General features: G+C 36.2%; 1 protein-coding gene and 1 non-coding gene across 3 annotated transcripts in view; both read right to left on the reverse strand.

Annotated features, from left to right (window-relative positions):
- The window catches only part of CNTNAP5 (contactin associated protein family member 5), a 1,056,232-nt gene that overhangs the window by 401,525 nt on the left and 634,658 nt on the right, over positions 1 to 20,049 (reverse strand). The gene's annotated exons all lie outside the window — the stretch shown is intronic.
- On the reverse strand, positions 16,809 to 16,941 carry LOC129071891 (small nucleolar RNA SNORA51). Its single transcript, XR_008529312.1, has one exon. It is a non-coding gene; the product is annotated as a small nucleolar RNA SNORA51 (small nucleolar RNA).

Raw genomic sequence — 20,049 nt, forward strand, 5'->3', positions numbered from 1 at the left:
ATATAAGGGCACCAAGCAGCCAAAACCCAGTTTGCATGATTACACCCCCTCACTCCCTACACCCACCCTTTTCACCCATATCGTTCTTTCCTGTCAGATGATAGCAACTTTATACTTGACCACTGTCTAGGCCCCATAACTTTAAGTTCCATCCCCTCCCTCATAGGATGCATATTAGGTAGGAGCACACCCCTCTTGTTCTGCCCTCAGAGCTCTCCTGCATCTGACCACTTATCATCACCTCTAATGTTAAACACTCTGGTTTAAGCCACCAGAATCTCTTGCCTGAACAACTATAATTATCAGTTAACTGGTCTTATAGCTTTCACATTTAGTGCCTTCAGTCAATTCCCAATGCAAGAGCAAGAGAGATCCTTTTAACACTTAAGACAGATCATACTGAAATCCTTCAATGGCTTCCTGCATTATTCAGGTGAAAAAATATCCTTAAAATAATCTCCAGTTCCTGCTGATCTGTACCCCTTTAATTCACTGAACTCACCCTATTTTTCTTCTTCCTCTTCATCTGTCCCAACCACATCGATTTCTATGTTGTTCCTAAAGCACATCAGACATGCTCATTTGTCAGTTTTTGAACTGAAGTTCCCTCAGTTCAGGATGGTCTTTCCCAGATGTTTACATGACCCACTACTCACCTTGCCTTTTCTCAAATAGCACCTTCTCAAAGAGGTCTACCACTAGCATGCTACTTTAGGTGGCAACTCTCTTTTACTTTGTACCTCCAAACCCGTTTCCCAGCCCCTACCTTTTTTAAGTACTGGCACTTACTATATTCAAACACATGTATACTCTGCTTAGGCATTAAATTCATAATTTGTTACCTGTCTCTTCACAAAAGAATGTAAGCTCCATAACGACACTGGTTGTTGCCTGCTTTGTTCATGGAATACCAATGTACTAAACAGGTAGGTACTCAGTAAATTGTTGTTGACACAATGAATGAAAGAATGAATGAATGAAAATATTTCTAGGGTGCAACAGCCACCTGAAGCTTCCTTCGTTCAGCTAAGCCTCTTCAGTTAACCCTAGTGTATCCGACCTTCATTTGTTTATAATCATCTGCCTGCCAGTGAACAGCACAATAGAGCTGAATGGTGAAGTGTGGAGACCAAAACAAACAAACAAACAAACAAAAAAACCCTCACTTCTTTTTTAATTGGTGAAGTAATAGTGAGACAAATAAAAAGAACCTCTGTTCATCCATAGGTGAGGATCAGTTTAGAGAGGTGAGAGAAAACCAGGTGAGCAGGTGGAGAAGATGAACACCATCAATGTGATCCTTTTGGGCAGCTTTCAAGGATGTGAGTAAATGATGCAATTTCTTTTGATATCAGTGTGGTTGTCAGGGCTATATTACTGGGCACTAACAACTTTATCTCCTAAGTACTTACAGTGATAATTGTCTCTAAGCTGATCAGAAGCAAGACACTTTTGAACAATGCAAAGTAGAACTGCTTTGAAGAAATATCTAGCATTTCTGATAAGTCTGATATGTCTGTGTACATCCTGGATAGATTTTAGGAAGATAAAAAGTCTGGGAAATCCAAATGACTTATTTAGGTCACATTGATCCTGTTATTTATAACACACTCACATATGTGTTGACTTTTGTGACTATCCTAATGTTTAACTAAGCATTCATTTCCTGTTTATTATCTAACAAAATATCATCACCATGAGACAATATAGATTTGCCTTTCTTAAAGACTTTCCCAGAGCCAAAGTTTAAAATGAATTTTGACATGTGCTCATAATCCCATCTGAGATGTTACTTTAAAGATATTATTTCCTTTATTTTATAGATGAAGAATGTAAGACAAAATGAGGGTAAATAACTTATCCAAGTATGAAGTCACAGAGCCAGGAACATGAGTCACGCTACCTGTCACTAAAGCCTATATCCTCAATCATTGAGCAGTCCTCCTTTTCCACATGCCATATGGTCCATCTCCTTAAAAGTGAACTTTAATTATGTATCCTAGGGCATCACTTCTTTAAAGGATGAAGGTGAGGGGAAAAGGGCTTCACATTGTTGCCGACTGATTCCAGAAATTCCTTAGCAAACTTGGAGCTTTCAGGTTAGTTCTAAAGATATTTTTGGTAAGAAAAAAAGTTAAAGTGGCTAATTTTGAATAAATAAACCCACCACTGGAAAATAAAGTATATATGTATTATTTCAGTAGTGTAATAATATGCAGTTCATTTTATAAATTCTCTATAGTGGTGAAAAGTGGGAGAAACATTTTCAATCCCTCTTCATTATTAATTCATAGAAGCTTTAAAATAAGTACCTAAAATAAGTAGTCTTTTTCACTACTTCATTTTTGTTTTTATTTTACTTTTTCAGATGACAGATATTTTTTCTACATTTCCTAAGCCTGAATTAATGTAATTGCTTCTACACTCCTCTCCCTTCTGGTAGAAGTCCTTATAAGTTATTACTTCAAGAAAAACAAAGCCTTTTAACCTATTCAAAGATTGATGGCATCTTATTTAAAATAAACTTAACTGATGTATAATCTTATAAATATGGACACATGCAAAAGCCCATCAAGGTCTATTAAGCAAAATGGAAAGTACATTCAGGATCCATCTTTGTTTTTTGCATCACCCAGTTCCATAATATCCTTGTTTATGTTTTGTTTGGAAGATGTATCCATTTTTTGACAGAGTGGTGTTAAAATCCTCTACTGTCAGTGTGTTAATGTCTATATCTTTCTTGAAGTCTTCCAAGATTTTCCTTATATATTAGGGCGCTCCTATGTTGGATGCATAGAGGTTTACAATATTTATGTCTCTTGACATATTCTTCCTTTGAGTATTATAAAATGTCCTTCTGGATCTCTTTTTATGGCCTTTGTTTTGAAATCTATTTTGTCTGATATAAGTATTGTTACCCCTGCTTTTTTCCCTGTCCATTTGCTTGGAATATTTTTTTCCTTCCCTTTACTTTCAGTCTATGTAGGTCCTTTGTTCTGAGGTAGGCCTCTTGTAGGCAGCATATGTGCCGGCCATGTATTCTTATCCATTCAGCTCTCTTGTGTCTTTTGATTGGGACATTTAGTCCATTTATATTTAAAGTTATTATTGATAGATAGTCATTTTTTCCCTTTATACCTGTGTTCTTCTCTTTCTTACTCTTTTTCTTCATCTTCTTAAACCAGTCCCTTTAGCATATCTTATAGTGGTGGTTTGGTGGAAACATATTCTTTTAGACTTCTTTTGTCTGGGAAACTCCTTACTTCACCTTCCATTTTAACTGAGAGCTTTGTTGGGTAGAGCAGTCTTGGTTGCAGGACTTTGCTTTTCATTATTTGGAATATTTCTTCCCATTCCATTTCATTGAGAAATCAGCTGCTAGCCTTATCAGGGCTCCCTAAGTTCCTCATAGTTTCCCTGTCATTTTTCATAACTCTCTTTGAGCTCACTGAGCTCATTGAGCTTACCTAGAACCATTGTTTTGAATTCAATATCTGATAGTTTACTTGAGTCTATTTCATTTAGTTATCTCTGTGGGGATTCTTCCTTTTCCCTCAACTGGGGGGTATTTCCTTTTCTTCCCATTATTTGTGAGACTCTTCTTTATTTCTCCTAGTCCTTAAACTGATCTGCCTTGATTTCCTGTCTTTGTGGTGTGAACTTCTTTGGTAGTACACGGCTATTTTTTTTTTTTCTTTCTGACTGCCTCTGATGATGTCAGATGTTGACCTCATCTGAACTTAGGCCGTCTATTTGAGTCTTCCAGGAATCTCCTGTCTGTGTCTATCTCCTGCAATTGTTAATCTAGTCACACTGCCCTGAGCTGTCAGGAGTAGGCACCACAGGGTCGGGCAGTGCCTCCTGAGTGTGGGGCTATTATGTGCTTACAGGCTGCTGCCACTCAGGGGAGTGGCTGCCTGAGCAAGATGGAAGCTCAGAAGTTGGGTAGGAGTCCACACCGGGATCCCCCTGGCTAATTCCTCAGTTCTCTCCCCAACGCTTCCATCTCCAGTCTCTCCTCAAGCATCTCTCGATAGCTTGTGTCCCCCTTTAACCAGGGATCTTCTGTCTGTGACAGCCGATCAGTACTCTACACCTAGGCCTGTGTGCAACGCCTGGCTGGGGCAGAGCGTCCTGAGGGTGAGGCTATTATGTCCTTTATGTCTGAGCAAGATGGAAGCTGCAGAGTGGGATATGTGTCAGCACTGGGGCCCCACTGGCCACTGTCTCAGTTCTCTCCCCAAAGCTTTCCTCACCAATTTTTCCTCACCAATTTTTCCTCAGGCTCCAGCCCACTCTGCCGCCACCTTTGCCCAGAAACCAAGGAAAGTGGCCGCTACTGCAAATTTTTGTGTTGGTCCTTTAAACGTTTCTTTGCATCTCTAGCCACCTGTCTCTGGCAGAGAGCACCACTACGCTTTTTGCAGCTGTCTTTTGTCTGTCTGATTTTGGGGCTCTGGTGCTATAGGCTAGAGGCTCCTGCTTATGATTCAGACCCTGCTATTCTTGGGGGGATCCAACTAGCCATTTCAGTATCCCTCTGGTGCTGTCGCCTGTGTGTGCCCAGCCCACCTTCTCAAGCCTCCACCGCATTTCTTACGCATTAAGTTGTGCAAAAGCTGGTTCCACTGTCTGTCTGAGGTTTAAAGGCTCCTCTCTTCCTATCGTTCCATTGTTTTCCAGGTGATTTCTCCACAATTTAGTTGCAATTCCAGTTTGGTCCTGGGAGGAGGTCAGTGTGATTTCTATTCACTACTCCACCATATTGTCTCTCTCCAAGAATGGATCTTTGAATTGGCCTGAGATAGGTCTTTTTCCTTGAAGCAAGATCATAATAAAACAAAAAATTCAATAGTTCTATGCTATTTGTAATTTTAAGGGAATTTGGCCTATTTGAGAATAAGCCTTGTAAATTTCAATTTTAAAATTATAAGATATCTGATTTAGACCTTAAAAATCTCCTGTAGTAGAAATTAATTTAAATATTAAATATTAAATAAAGTTCACCAAAATTAAATGTTCAATTTCTGAATATTATTTTAAATATTTGTAGCATTCTTTTTTTTTAATTCAGTGAGTTGAACTACTTTGAAAGTAAATAAGACATATAAATGTAGTTTAAAACATTTGAAGGCATTTAAATAATTAAATCCATAAATGGTATTAAGCATTTTTCCAAGTCCTTTAGATCTGATTACTAGTACTTGCTAGACTTATAAATAAAATATAATATATAAGTTGAATTAAATGAAATAAGAAAGAAAACTTTTTACAAAACAGAATTTTGAATTCATGATTTTAAAAAAGTTAGTATCACTCTTTGAAACTAAAAATAAACCTGAATAAAAAGTCATCCTTTGTGGGTATCCCATTTCCATCAACACTTGTTTTGTCTCATGATTCAAATCTTAAGCCCTCCCCAAGCCCTTTCTGAGGAAGCACAGTACTCTTCCATAGGCTCTGCACACGTCCCCAGAGCTCCTCTGGAGTGACTTCCGTTTATTAAGCCAAAAGCAGTAAATGTTGTCATCAGTTCCTCTGTATTTGTGTGTCTTTTTGTCAGCTTGGTAGGTGCTTTTTTGGTCAAAAATAACAATTTTCTCTTCTCCCAAACTCTCCTTCAAAGTGCCCTAAACTTCCTTAAGCAGTATTTAGGTAACTCTGTTTATTCAAATTTATCCAATCTTAAATTTTACTTTTCTTAATTTGCAAGTATTAAGGTAAGTGCATCATCTCCTTTTATTTGTATTATTTAAAAAATATTTTCTGTTTTTTTAAAAAAATGTTTTCTAAGGACTTCCTCTTGTTTTATACACTGTCCCAATGGCTTTTCTTACTATGTCCCATTGTTTCCTTACTATGCTTTTTGCCTAGTCATGCCACATATGAAAGCTATCACCATTGGCATAGTGGGTGACATTTCCAAAATTTAAAATTGTACATTTGCTTTGACCTAGACATTCTGTTTTTTTATAATAAGGCTCCAGAAAAACTTTTTTTTTACATACAAAGGTTTATATAAATTTATCATTATTAACAATTTAAAAATGGAGACAGTCTAGCATTTTAGAAATGGTTAATAAATAATGGATTATAGACTGCTATGAGGCAATTAAAATGAATGTGGATAGCGATATTTAAGAATATTGCAAACTTCTCCATGTATAATATAATTTTAAAGCCAAAAGTACACTACAGACTGATGTGTTTAGTCTCCACTTTCAGCATCTTTTGTTACACAGAAAGAATAAGGTCTGTTAGTATATGAACCTAATCAGTAATTTGTTAATAGAAGTTAACTGTTGAAAAGAAAGTACCAAATCAGTCTCTATATATTTCTGGATTGGTCATGGTTTTTACAATGAAACTAGAATGAAATATATGCATGGAATTATATTCATATTTTATTTTGCTTTAAAACAACAAAGAGGAACTCTGTTCACTTAGGTAATGGTCTCTAAGAAGAGATAGTCATGCAATCCCAAGAAACATTCTTAGTACAGGGCCAAGACCAGCTGAACAAGAGAAAAGGTCCAGGAGAATGAGTCTTTTTTGATGCATAAAGCTACTGAGGCTCAGTTTGCTACCTGGTCACCAGCTGGGGCAGAGGGAACATTCAACCCAGGTCTAACTGACCACGTTTCACCTCCTTTATCAAACTCTGGAAATAAAACTCAATGGGTGATGTCTTGGCGCTTTGGAACCTAGACCATCCGGTAATACACTCCTAATGATCACCTTTCATTTTGGCTCTCCATCCAGCCATTTAAATTTTAAAAGCCACTTGTAAAAATTAAAAGAAAATTATCTTTTGTCGAAGAAAGTACAATGGTAACCTGTGTGTGCCTGAGTGTCTGTCTTTGTAGTGTCTATTTAGATGTATTTATGGTTTAGATACATGTACACCCCCCAAAATTCTCAAGTTGAACTCATCTAGAGGGAGTCATCTGTAAAACATAAATAAGCCTCAAAAAATACTCAGTGTATTTATATGAATACCTATAAAACATTTTCCTCAATATAAAATTTTCTTCTCCAGTTCCCATAATAAAGTAAAAAAACCCATCTATTGTAGGCCTTCAAAATTCACAAATGTTCAGATAACTTGTTATCTATAAATGGGTCTGAAAATATTTATGCTCAACTATACCTCTCCTATAAAAAGTTACTGCTTTTTTTTAAGAATCCTCATCCCTTTTTTCTACAGTTGAAGGTCAGTTTCAATTTCTATATTCTTTCCTTGGAGACAAAAAAACAAAACATTTCAATAGTCCTCAAAATGCAAGCTGAGTAATGTAAGCCTTTTAATGAAGCTCTTATATTAAAAATCATTTAGGTTGCATTCCTTTGTCTGTTTGCTTTAATTAGCAGCTGACTGAATTGATCTTGTTTTAGTCAGATAGTTTTTCTGAATGCTTTTGGAAGCTATTTCTATGCCTCTCCATTCTAACAATTACCATAATCCCATTTTACTCCACAGTTGGATTTTCATTATAATTGAAATTTGTTGTAATTACAGCAGATGCAGACACTAAGGAATTAAGTAAATAAAAAGGAAAGTGTTAGAAGTCATTTTTCCAGAGCCTAGGCCACAGTAGGGTGTTAATTGTCAAATGTTGCTGAGATAATGGACAAAGCAATGATGGTCAAATAGGTTTGCAGTGCACATCAGTAGTCCAGGTAGTACTGCCGGGGTTCAAGACAGACGTGGGTGCCCATATTGTACTGTCTTGCCTGCACTAGCTTTTGTGGTCAATGAAAAGGAAAATGGAAAGATTTTCTCTCTACTCTCATGCAAATCTAAAGTATATGACAAAGAGATAGCCAGTGCTCTTCAAAGGCCATCTCTTCAAAGCAGAGAATGTTTTGAATCAAGAATTTCTCAGTGTTATCTATTCCAGTACTGTAAATATGAGAAGCAACCTGAGGTCATGAATCCAATAACAAATCATTGCTACCTGGTTACTTAAGAAGCAAAGATGTGTATTGTCTTTTCCCAAATAATAAAATACTGTTTTCTTAAAATCACAGAGGAACAGAACTCTAACATTTTTACTAAATAAGATAGAATCAAATTTCTGTAATCAATCCATATGTCTCAGTGACTTAGAAGTGATTCATAGGAATGAAAACACACAACGCCAAGTATAATAAGCTTTGATTTTTATGAGAGGAAAATCTGGGCTGGTTTCTGTACTTTATATTGGTTATGTAAAAGGTTCTGAAATAGAATTTTTTTTAGTGCTACATAGATAGTATTTTAATGTTTATGTTGAGGCTAATTAGAAAATGCAGACAGTGGAGCTCTCCAGGTTATCAGAATGGTCTTATTCCTAAATTTTAGGTCATTACTCACATTTAACTATAAATGAGAAAAATTCCATTGTCTAGATCAGTGCTTCTCCAATTTTGGCTTAAACGTAGACTGTGATGCAGTATGTCTGGGGTGGAACCCAAGGTTCTGGATTTATGAAAATCTCCTGGAAATGCCAATGCTGCTGGTCCTCACATTGCAGTGAATACCCTGCAGAGATGATTCAGGAGGGTTGCAAATTTGTGAATCCCTCCCCCTCTGTCTCACCTCTTACAGCAGATGTTTCTAATTGTTTTTTAAATTAAAATATAGCTTTTCTGGTGTCAGACTTTAATGCAACGCACTAGCAATATGCTAGCTTTGTCCAGATTAACCCTGAAGACATTGATATAAATCTCCTCATGCCTTTCCTGTGTACTCGTGGAAACAAGGAAATGTTGTCTGGGGAAGGATGTCAGAGCCTGGTGTCATCAGGCCTGTTCAGGCTCCTGCAGGCAGAGTAGCATAAGGGATGGCACTTTACACTTAAACCCACTTAAATCTACTTAAACCAGACAAGCTTAGGAACATCTGCTTGCCACATCTCCTTTCTACTGCTTAATAATGGCGCAAGAACAGATAAATGGGTAAACATGACATCTAAATAATGCCATACTATAGAAAGTGATAGCACTTACTATTAATTTACCTTGCTTTCTTATTTGTAAGGAATGCACACAGTTCTCAAATTTGAAATTAAACAAGTTACACTTATTTTTTTAATGATTCTGAGTAAATCTTATTACAATACTGCTATTGCAAGACAAAGTATTCAAATATTTACAAGTTGGCAGCTATATATCTCTGTGAATGAAGGTTTTATAAGTATTTAAAAAACAAAAAGGATAACTACATAAAACTGAAGTCGAGGCTAAGGTACGTCTGCAATCTGACCCCTAGGTCAACGCATTTTATTGTTTTTATAGACCAAGTTTAAAAGTATTTAATTTGATTTTCAAATATTGTTTTTATCTGTTATGGATAGTTCTATGATTTTATTTAGTAGATTAAAATATTGTATTGCCAAAATCACCAGTCATATAATATAAGCCAATGACACAATTTAAGATTAGGTTTATCAATCTTCCTCCAGGTTTTATTATCCATACTGCTTTCAGGGTTTTATTTTCCAGTGGGGCTAGTAATGTCTAGTCTGGCCCTGGCTTGTGTGGGCACTGCCATGGCCTTAGATCCCACTAATAATGTGAATAGACATGACAGCAGCAGGATCGGGATTACCCAAAATACTGATCCATTTGGACATATTTATAATGTTATTTGATTTATTACTTTAAAGGTAATGCAATACAACTAAACTTGAGCTGGTGTTTTAAAACCAGAATCGTAGGCTTTCATTTTTAAGCCCAGAGCCTTTGCTGTGACAGAGTGAGGGCTGGTCTAGTTCTATCCCCTTGTATTTCAATTAAGGTATGGTGTTGGGTGCTTTCACAGAGGTGACAGAGTGCACTCAGATAACCCAGCTATCAGATTAGAGAGACCCAACTTCAATCCCAATTTTGACACTTTCTAGCTTGCATGATATCTGAAATTAATTATGTCTTTTCAAGCTTTAATTTTATTTTTAGTAAAATCAAGACAGTCTCCAAATTATTCAAGTGCTAAGCTCAGTTAGCTACTCAGCCTGTGCACGCAGCTCTGGCATTTCCATTCTCTGTTGGTAACCTCAGGAACTTGTAAGAAAGGTCACACTACATTTTTACTCATTTAAGTTCCATCATTTCCTGTCTACTTAAGCAGCACACCTGGCTTTCTGGAGGAAACTGAGCAGCTACTGCTCTGTGTTAAAGATCTGCGTCCAGGGCATGAGATCTGGGCTGTGAGAGGTGTGGCAGCAGTGACCGGAACCAGAATCAGGGGCTATGCACTACCTTTTCACAGAACCGCAGACAGCCGGCCTGCTACTAATAACACTAGCGTCGACCCGTCAACACCTTCATTGGCTCCTTGCTTTACCTCTGCTCTAGGAATGGGTTCTGAATCTGACTTGAGCTAATGTGTTATGACCCTTGCAATGGACGTTGTGGAGAACACAAGCAAGAAAAATATATACTAATTCTGCCTTATATAATTATGTTTTTTTCTTTCAACTTGTTTATATTTTTTCATTATTAAACATAAAAGTATGAAAAATGAGGTTTAAAAGGTTTTCATAATGAAAACATTATTTAGAAATGTTCCAATGTTAAGTCTTCTTAGGTCAAGGGGAAAAAACGGGCTCACGGAATTCAAATAAAAGCTTATAACTCTAACGAGCAGGAAGAACAAGGCCCTTAGGAAAAGCTGAGCCTGGGCATTTGAATACAACTGGGGGCTTGTTCCTCCCAGTTCAGGCATTTGCTTTCTCTGTGCATTGACTATACTTATTCTACCTGTGTCCCATCTTCCCACCTGTTGTAAAGGATATGGTTGCCAGTCTCTAAACTCTGCAACCTAAGGCTTATTCTATTAACAAATAAACTTCTTCTATACTCCCAATTTGGGACTCCCTGGAAGAGGCCAGCTTAGCCTGTCTGGATGGATTAGACCTCCTGGCCACAGGCCAAGTATTATGAGAGAATGAAATGCAAAGTCACACGGAACTGGAGAGTGGGGGAAGGAAAGGAGAAAGAACAACCCCAGATAATGGCAGAAATGAGAGCTTAGACAGATAAAATCATAGATGGCCCCTAAAGAACTTCCCTTGGTTCTCGTTTTAACATACTAGTCTGCACACCACTGCATGCACTGTCTTTCACCTTTGCATGAAAACCTTCCCTGACATTTTTAGGGGCAGATTAAGAATACTTAGTAAGCCTACACTAGTCTGTCTCTTCTCAAAAATTAATCCACATCAAAAATTTTAGTCCTTAACTATTCATCACTGCATTTTTATTAAATGTAATTGAATGGTAATTAGTTCTTAGAGGGTTGCTTTTTTATTTTGCTTTTGAAAGCACCTCTTGCTTTTTTATTTTGCTTTTTCCATGCATGAATAAGAAAAGTAGTTGCCACTTATCCTGCTTTTCTCCTTTCTATGTCTGTGGTGGACACCACTAGTCATTCACTGCAGTCTTTCTCCTGTAAAACTGAGCTTCTGTGGAGTCCTTCAGAGTACTGCCTGAAGCGAGCATTGCAAGCATCATGGTGGGTTCAGAAATCGCAGCCTATTTTCCACCACTAGAGTTTTAGAAAGTAAATAATCTATTGTGCTACTTATTTTTTTCCTGAATTTCCCCAAAATATTTATATATGGGAAATAATGTTAACCTCTCTACCATTTATTAAATGTTACACTTGACATGCTAGACTTAGTGCTAGGCTCTCAAAACAATTATTCAGCTAATCACTAAAATAACCCTGTAAAAGACAGCAATCACTATCTCTAGGGAAGTAAGGATCATAAATTAAGCTGCTCATTTAAGATCACAGAAGTTTAAAAGACAGCTGTAAATCCAGGGATGTACAAATCAAAAACAAGCATCCTGGGCATTAGAATGATAAGGGGAAAAAAGGCACCAGAATTACCTTGATGGGAAAATGTTTGTTTTATTGAGAATAGGAGAGGGAAGGCTAATGTTGACTTATGGCCTCCTAGTTCTCTTCCATGCTAGCATTTGAAGCCACTTTTCCTAAACTATCGACCACCTCCTAGGTGATTACTCTATACCTTATATTCCACGTTAGCATTTCTAAAAGTTTTATATGAATTGAGTAGCCTGTGGAAAGAAAGGATTCATGACTGCATATATTTGTAAAATTGTTACCTTACAATTAATTCCCCTCATGTACAGGTTATAAGGTCATGGGTACAACAACTGCACACTCACACAAACAAACACACATTGAGTAATGTTGCAGTAAAGAAACCCATTTAATGTTACATTTATCAAACATATGAATTAAGGAATAATTTTATTTTATTTTCAAACTATTTTATTTATTTACTTTTAGAGAGGGGAAGGGCAGGAGAAAGAGAGGGAGAGAAGCATCACTGTATGGTAGCCTCTCACACAGCCCCTGCTGGGGACCTGGCCGGCAACCCAGGCATGTGCTCTAGACTGGGAATTGCCGTTGCTCAATTCACTGAGCCACACCAGCCAGGGCAATGAATGAAGAAATCATTTTACACAGTGTAATTAACATTAGACAGAACTAGTAGCATAGTTCCCCACTATGTAAAGAAAATTTGAATGAGGTTATATTATGATGAGCTCAAAAAAGGATTTTTTTTTATTTTTTTATTATTGTAATTTTTCATTACCATTTATCCCCCTTTCTACCTCCACTCATCTCCCCTCCAACAATCACCACACTGTTATCCATGTCCATGAGTCCTTTTTTCTTTTTTTGCTCAATCCCAGAAATGTTGTTTAAACCTGCTGACACAATATTTATGAAAAACTGATCCATAGATATCCTGGTGTTTGATAAGATGTAGGTCTTCATCTCAGATCCACTTACTCAAATTTGTAGGGTCTAGAAATGTGCATTTTAAAAGTTTTCCACATGACTTTCATGCACTCCGAAATCAGAAACTACTATCCCATAGGATTGGGGTCAAATCATAAGATTGCTTGTAACCCATTGATAGCACTGAAAATTGTTCTAGGTTAATATCTGCAGTCTGGTGTTTATCTTTATTTGAGGCCATTTGTGCCTGTACAAAGATTCCAGTGAAGTCAACCATCTGTTCCAGAAACCCCTTGGGTGGTCTTTACCTAGGAAAGCATTGACTAATCTGTGATCCTTACTTTCCTAGAAATAGTAATTGCTGTCTTATAGGGTTGTTTTAGTGATTCCGTAAAATAATTGTTGTGATTGTAAGCACTAAATCTAGGGTTGGGCTCTGGACATGGCAAACACTGAAATCCTATGCCGACAGAGTCCCAGGACCACATGTTCCCAGAACTGTGACACATGCAGGCAAACCTCACGAGAAGCTGGTATGTACTAGAACTCCAATTTACATATTTATATTGAAAGCTGTGATTTACAGAAGGCCCAATATTTCCAGCCGATTGATAAACATGTTTCCATGTTTTAAGTAAGCTTCATCAGGTTGCAAAATATTAGACAGCTGTCAGTTAAACATCAAATCAAGACAAGATAGTTCCATGATTTCTAGATTTAATGCCACTACTTCCTGAAAGACTGACTGATCTAAACTTAAACTAGGGAGTGAACTCACACATATTTTGTGTCCAAACAGGGTATCCTTTTACTTCAAGTGCTTTGAATTTGGGCAGGCAGTTTTTAGAAATATGTCCATAACTCTAGCATGCACTATGATATTTGGAATAAAAAATGAAGAACATTTTCTTAAAAAAATTTAGAAACCAAAGCCTTATTGATAGCCTATAATTAGATTATAAGTACACATGTGCTCAAAATATGTCTGTATTTAGAAGGTCATTTTGAAGTGGTCAACAGATACTATTCCTAGTACTTGTAAGTAATAGTTATCTTCTTAAGTAATATAACATTTCTGACATTTTGAAATAGTAACAGTTAAACCACTTCTCTGTCAGGATATTGGGAGAAATTGAGGCAAACAATAAGCCTTTCTCTTCTGATGTAAATGTCTTTGCGGAAGGAGTACTATGAAAGGTAGAGACCAGGGTCATCCACAGCCTGGGCTGCTAGGGGTGGTATTATATTTACTTAATAGGTTGTCATTTTGAGACCCAAACCTAATCTTCAGAATTACCCCATAAGCAGCCCCATGTTGGTTAGGAGGAAAACGTCAGTCAATGAGTACTGGCCCAGCAGAGTGTCTGGTCCTGAATTATCTAAAATGATAGTCACTAGACACACATGACTATCTAAATCCAAATTTATTAAAATAAAATAAAATAAAATTATGACTTTCTTAGTCATAATATCCACATTTCAAATTCTCAATAGCTTCTAGTTACTGAGTGTTCAGTAGCATAAAAGAGATCATTTCTATCATCACACAATGATGAGTGCTGGCTTCGTCTAATTAGTATTGATTCATTAAAGCTAACACTTATATCACAATGTTATAGGCTTCATCCATTCCTTAGGAGAAATATTCAGACCCACAGTGATTATCCCCTCTGACATCAGAAGTAAAGAAATGCAGGGTGTGCATTTAATGCCATCTCTATCTCTTCTTCATTTCTATCATGTGATGTTGCACTGGAGAAATTGACTTCATTTTTAAGTATCTGATATTAAAGAGGTCTTAATTCAGTTCTTCAGCTACAATTAGCTTTAGTATTTGATTTCATTATTTATGACTTGGTTTCTTACCAACTTCCTCTTTTTCAATACATTCTTCCTTTAGAAATTCTAGCTTTACTGCAGATATAGTCTATCCTGGTATAGACACTATGCGTATCTTCAAGGTACTCCATTAAGGCCTAATAGATGTTAACTTTCAAAGAGCAGTATTTTTCTTTTTATTTCAAAGTTGTTTAACTTCTCATAAAAATACTTGCTAACTATATAATATGTAAAAACTCATTTAACATTCACACATACAGTTCTCTTATTTGTAAAATGGAAATAGGTCATTTTAAACATTTTAATATTGCTCTCCATAGATCTGAATTAGCAGAGAGAAGGCCTAGGCTCTTGGCTGAATTCTACCAAAGGTAGGTGACTCTGGTTAGAATGTTATAAAAAGATAAGGTAAAATCTCATAGACAAAGAAAAAATATCATCTTCTGTATACTTTTCTTATTACAAAGATTATTTATTTTAATCTTTATTGTGTTTTCCACATTACCTGTTAGTTCCCTTATGCGCTCCTCCCCACCACAATCACCATGCTGTTGTCCATGTCCATGAATCCTTTTTCTTTTTTGCTCTACCCGTCCCCACTAGCTGTCATCTTGCTCTCCATCTTTGAGTGTGTCCACATTTTCCTTGTTGTTTCAATTTGTTCATTAGATTCCACATATGAATTAAATCATATCTTTTTTTGTCTCTCTCTAACTGTCTTATTTCACTTAGTTAATGTTCTCCAACTCCATCCATACTGCCACAAAGGACCAAATTTTCTTCTTCTTTCTTTTTTCCTGCCAAGTAGTATTTTATTTTGTAAATTTCCAGTAGTTATTTTATCCAATCATCTATTGGCCACTTGGGCTGCTTCTATATCTTGGCAATGGTAAGTAATACTGGAATGAACATAGTGGTACTTATGTTCTTTCATATTAATGGTATGGGTTCCATAGGATATATTCCCAGAAGTGGGATTGCTGAATCAAAAGGCAGATCCATTTTTAATTTGTTGAGGTATTTCCATACTGCTTTCCACAGTGACTGTACCAGTTTGCATTCCCACCAATGGTGCAAAGCATTCCCCTTTCTCCACATGCTCATCAGCCCTTGTTTTTCATTGATTTATTGATGATGGCCATTCTGACAGATGTGAGATTGTATCTCATTGTGGTTTTAATTTTCATTTCTCTCATGATTAGTGTCATTGAGCATCTTTTCATACATCCATTGGCAATCTCTATGTCCTCTTTGGAGAAGCATCTGCTCGGGTTTGGTGGCTTTTTTTGTTTGTTTGTTTTGTTTTTTGTGTGTGTTGAGTTTTGTAAGTACTTTGTAAATTTTAGATATTAATCTTTTATCAGATGTATTGGTGGATATGTTCTCCCATTATGTGGGTTGTCTTTTTATTTTGTTCATGATTTCCTTTGCTGTGTAAAAATGTTTTGGTTTAATGTAGTTCTATTTATTTATTTATTCATTTTGTTTTCCTTGCCTGGGGAGATATATCCAATAAAAAATTTCTACTAGCAAAGTCTGTGATTTTGTTGCTATGTTTTCTTCTATGATTTTTATGGTTTTGGGTCTAACATTTAAGTGTCTGATCCATTTTCAACTTATTCTTGTGTGTGATATAAGCATGTCGTTTAGTTTTATTTTTCTGCATGTATTTGTCCAATTTTCCCAACACCTATATTGAGTAAATTATCTTTGGCCCATTGTATGTACTTGCTTCCCCTGTTGAATATTAATTCACTGTAAAGTTGTAGGTTTATTTATGGGCTCTTTATTCTGTTCCATTGATCAATGTGTCTGTTTTAATGCCAGTAACATGCTGTTTTGATTACTATGGCCTTAGACTAGAGCTTGAAATTAAGTAGTATGATTCCTACAACTTTGATATTTCTCACAATCATTGTTGCTATGCAGGTCCTTTCCTGTTTCCATATAAATTTTTGAAATATTTGTTTTAGTTCTGTGAGATATACCATTTAAGTCTTGATAGGAATTGCATTGAATTGATCGCTTTGGGTAATATGGACATTTTAATGATGTTAATTCTTCCTCTCTATGAACAGGGTATGTGCTTCCACTTATTTGTAACTTCTTCAATTTCTTTATTTAGTGTATTTTAATTTTCCAAGTACAGGTCTGTTTTTTACATCCTTGGTTAGATTTATTCCTAGGTATTTTATTCTTTTCACCTCTATGTCCCCCTGTTCACAGTACAGGCCAGATAAAGGGTCCAGGCTGAGGTATGTATTAGGTGTGTTTACTTTGCCTCCTCTTTATGTACAGTAAGTATAAGAACACAGCCTCCCAGTGCTTACAAAGATGATTTAGGTGGTATTTGAAAAAAAAAGTTGGAGGTAGCTCTCTATGTTAGAAGACACTAGAGAATGTGACGTAGCCAAATGATATATAAGTTTCTGCCAGGCACTTTTGAAAAAAAAATATATAAAGACATTGATGACAAAGTATGGATCATATATGATTCCAGTGCTGCTCTTTGGGCTCATGGGAAAAGGCTACTCTTTGCCAATAATTTCACTTTCCAATAAACAGCTGACATATTTGTAGACACATTGCCACTCACCAGTAACATTTTTTTTGTCCCACTTCTAATAGTTTTCAATAAATATATTGTCAATAAACAATGAAAATCTCACTAGTTTTCCTTACTGAGTCTCCAGGAATTGCTGAGAGCTCACTAAATTTAGAGGGTGCACACTGAGATCATATTACCAGGAGAGAGCTGACATCCTCTCACAATCACCAAAGAGATTTTGTGTGCTTCTCTAGAGTCACCTTCTCTTTAGACTCACTTTCTCATGCAGAACTACCGCATTTATTTTTCTTAAAGCACAAGATTATAATAAGAGTAATGTGTTGACATTCTTCCTTCCACTGCAATATTTATAGTTGACATTGATCAAATACATAGTTGGGGTTTGCTTGTCTAATTTTATGATGCTCTTGCTAACCAAAAACACTCTTGCTCACTGGGCCTCACAGAAGGAGCACTTCACACCATGTGAATGGTGACAGTTGGCACCAGCTGCTCTTCTCAGGCACTCTTGCCTTTCAAATAGAGAGCTAACTGGTGTGAACAACATTGGACAGTTTTCAAGATGAGGAAGAAGTGAAGGGCTTTTATTCCCAAATCTTGGACAGCAGTCAACAGAGTTTCAAATGTGCAAAAATATTAAAGATCCTCAAGGTCATTCCATATCTTGGGGCAGTACTGTGTCCACCTCCAAGAACTGTGTTGCATTTCATAAGTTCCATGTGTAATTCATACCCAGCTACAAAGAGCAAATGCTGTGAAGGTTTAAATTATTCAACAAAAAATTGCAAAAAAATTCTCTCAAATGAATACATCGAAAATTTTCTTGGGACAAGAGGCAAAATGCAGATGCAAAGTAGGTATCAGACATGATCGGGAGCAAAATGAAATATAGAAAGACAATGTCAGAGTAAATAAAGAAGATAATTGTGGACATCATCAGCAGTCAGGAGATTTCACAGAATTGGTAGAATTCAAACTGGTCTTTGAAAGATGAGCAGAATTTGAACAAAAAAAAAAAAAAAAAAGAACTGGGACGTGAAGCAGCAGCAAGTGCCTGAAGGCTGCAATGAATGAGACTGGCTACTATAGGACATGTTGTAGTCCATTTGGGAAATAAGTTTCCACTCTTATTCTCATTTCTGTTTGCTACTAAAATGCAGCTCAGATGTAGCTTCATGCCCCTCAGTGTCATGATGCCATGAGCTTATTTGTGAACAATGTCTGGTTTCTTGCCTGATTCACTTGCTCTTGAGCTTCTTGAAGACAGATGGAAAAAAATTATATATGTGTGTGTATATATATATATATATATATATATATAAAACATATAATATAGAGTATATATTATATTAAATATATAATAATATTTTATATTATCTATGAATAATAATATTATTAATTATAATGAATTATAATATTATATATTGAATATATAATATATATTAAATAATATATAATTAATTATATATTCATAGACACTATAAAATATTATATATATTTTGGGAAAATGTAGGAAATTTGGTTTTTAGTTAAAATCCCAGTTAGAAAGCCTCTTACAACTAAATTAAGTAGAAAAAAATATATATATATATAAACATAGCAGGCAATCAGAAAATGCATATATGATAAATTAATGTAGTAGGAGACAAAGGTGGATAATACAAGTGGATAGGAAGGAAGTGGCAAGGTCATAGGGGACCTCAAAAGGCAAGCTGGGGGATTTGGATCCTTGCATTTAATGCCTCAGGCTCCATCATGTGCTGGAGAACATGTGAAATGCATTTAGAGAATCTGAATTTCACCATAAGTAGAGTTGCAATAAAATATATATTTTAGGAAGTGGGAAAGAGATATGAGGCAAATTGTCAACTACAAGAGAAGTTCTCAGTTATTTTATTTCCCTGTCTAAAAAATGGTTTTATATTTAGAGTAATTCTATCAAGAGAAGTAGTGTTATGAATTCACTGTGATGTGGAGGATAAAGTGGTTGCAAGTGAAAATTTTAATGTAGTCAAGAGCTCATCCTTGGGGCCTTTTCTTATGGGTCTCTACAGGACTCTGCAAATGTGAGTTCAAAGAAAATTCAGCATGGAACCCCAGGCTTTTAGAGTCATGGGTATATACCTTGTTCTTGGTCAAAGCCTGGTTTTCCTCTACCTCTCAGATATCTCAGATGTTGAGGAATTATTTCATATCCATGGAAGTAACAGTAATTCAGTAATTTGTATTATTCTCTTTACTATTTTCTTGAATCCCTGCCAATCATATGTTCTCATTTCCCCCATGTGTGTCTTCTCACATAAACCCTAAGTTTGCAGCTGCTTAACATATGTGTAATAATTAGAATGACCTATAACATGCACATTTCTCCTATCACTTTCCAGGTCTGCAAATTCACCAAACTGCCAGCTCCAATATCATTCCCAGTTTTACGTTGGTGTTTACTTTGGTTAGGCAGACATGGACTTTTTTTCTTCTATTTTCTAAGTATAGCTGTAGCATATATGCATATAATATTAGGAATGCATTACTAGGAATAAATCCTTTATCCATTGAAACCAGGGTAATAGGTGGGGGGATTAAGAAAAATCCCCAGCACACTCGTGTTTTGGGAAAATGTAGGAAATTTGGTTTTAGTTAAAATCCCAGTTAGAAAGCCTCTTACCACTAAAGTAAGCAGAATTTTTCCTTCTTATCCCCTGCACCCTCACAGCACGCAGTGATTTCAGCAGGGGACACAGCGACAAGAGGTTGAGATCAGAATCAGCAGCCAGAAGTGTAGGAAGCACTGAAAATTCCAATCTTCTGGGACATTCACTGATCAAAACTGCACTGACCACAGAACCCTTATGTTTGCAGAGAATGAGGTCACATCTCC

Source organism: Pteronotus mesoamericanus, unplaced genomic scaffold, assembly GCF_021234165.1.
Source record: "Pteronotus mesoamericanus isolate MK-2021 breed Mesoamerican mustached bat unplaced genomic scaffold, CSHL_Meso_final contig_27, whole genome shotgun sequence".
Lineage (NCBI taxonomy): Eukaryota > Metazoa > Chordata > Mammalia > Chiroptera > Mormoopidae > Pteronotus > Pteronotus mesoamericanus.